Below are 2,004 nucleotides of genomic sequence, written 5' to 3'. Positions count from 1 at the left end.
ACCTAATGGGAATTAAAAGTCAATGTAATTTTTTTATACACAAACTCATACACACATGGGTATGTATGTGGATATGTCAAAATAAAATTTTAGGCAACATTATTCAGGTGGCCAAACACTTTGCTTGCTCCCAAGATCTTAAATGAACTGTTTGGGAAGCCCAACATTGCTTAATAAATTACTGGCTGAATGCTCTAGATACTGTTGCTGAAAGGCTCTCCTTTAATCTAGTTTGTCTTCCACTATTGTTTCTGTAATAAGAGATGGCGTTCTTACATATGAGGAAACCTTGAGGCCATACAATTGTAACTCTCATTTGCTTAGAGATATTGTTTGAAGAAAGCTGTTGTTCTCCCCACATTGGATACAATTTTAAACATTCAAGTCTGTAATAACATAGGAACATGTTGGAACCACATGCACAATGGTCAACTAGCTGGATTTAGGATAACAGCTCCCACTTAATGGCTAAAAGAGATGCCAAGGGCATTGTGCATAGATCATAGACAGGCTCTTCTGACTAGCTGAACACTGAAATTATATGAGGTGTACATCAAAATTACTTCTCCATAATTCAGTATGTAAAGTTTCTTTTCATCACTTTCAACTTCTGGTAACAAATAATTTCAATAGAAATCACTGATGATCAAAATTTATCTTGCTTCGTGCCACAGGGTTCAGCTTCCTGCCCCCATCCACATCATTTATCTTGTTCCTTGTCCTCCTTTGTATTTTTGAGGTAGCCACATTAGAGAAAATCTAACTAGATAACAAAAACAGTCTCAATATATTATGTTAAAAGAAAAATATATTATAGGCTGTGTATTTTGCAATATTTTACCCAGTTGTCACAGAAGTATGGCAGAAATGCTGTAACAGGAAACTTAAAACCAGCAGTATAATATATAATAAGTAACTATCATAGAATATTCTCAGAAAACAATTTCTTATTCAAAACATTGAGGGAAAACAAAGGTACAAGAATACAGTAATTCTCAGTGTTCATAGGAAAACATAGGGTAAACAGTACATTTGAATTCTCTGCTGCTGCTGTTAAGTTGCTTCAGTTGTGTCCGACTCTGTGTGACCCCAGAGATGGCAACCTACCAGGCTTACCAATCCCTGGGATTATCCAGGCAAGAACACTGGAGTGGGTTGCCATTTCCTTCTCAGTATTACACAAAGTAAGATCATGACATCTGGTCCCACACTTTCATGGGAAATGGAAGTGGAAAAGACAGAAGCAGTGACAGATTACCTCTTTTGGCTCTAAATTCACTGCAGATGGTGATGGAAGCTATAAAATTAAAAGACAATTTCTTCCTGGAAGAAAAGCTCTCACAAATTTAGAAAGCATGTTAAAAAGTGAAGACATGACTTGATCAATGGAGGTACTTTGAGTCACATCTATGGTCTTTCCAGTAGACATGTACAGATGTGAGAACACCAAACTGCTCTGCTAGGAATGACTTGTGTGTATCCATTGAATTGCAAGGACATAAATCCAGTCAAACATAAAGGAAATCAACTCTGAAGAAGAATTAGAATCACTGATGCTGAAGATGAGTCTTCAAAGCTTTGACCACCTGAGCAAAGAAATGACTCACAGGAAAAAAAAAAAAACTGATTCTTAGGAAACAATGAAATCAGGAGGAGACATGGGTGAGAACGAAGGAGAAGGTTGTATAGCTTCACCCATTCAATGGATATGATTTCAGGCAGACCCTGGGTGATGCAGAGGGCAGAAAGCCCTTGTGTGCAGTCCAAAGGGTCACAGAGAGTAAGACATGGCTTTGTGACTGAATAACAACAAGATTTCAGTTAATAAAATGGATCTTCCAGGGTCATGGTGGAGGTCTCATAATGTTAGAGGAATAGGAGGCACAGTCCACTTTCTCCTACACAAATCCATCAAAGGATCGACTGCACATGGACCACCTTCCAGAAATCAACTTGAACGATGTTGATGGTCCCTAGAAACCGAGAAATGAAAACCCATCTCTT

Source organism: Bison bison, unplaced genomic scaffold (assembly GCF_000754665.1).
Source record: "Bison bison bison isolate TAMUID 2011002044 unplaced genomic scaffold, Bison_UMD1.0 scf7180017473669, whole genome shotgun sequence".
NCBI classification, from domain to species: domain Eukaryota; kingdom Metazoa; phylum Chordata; class Mammalia; order Artiodactyla; family Bovidae; genus Bison; species Bison bison.
Note: the sequence above shows the minus strand (reverse complement) of the source record.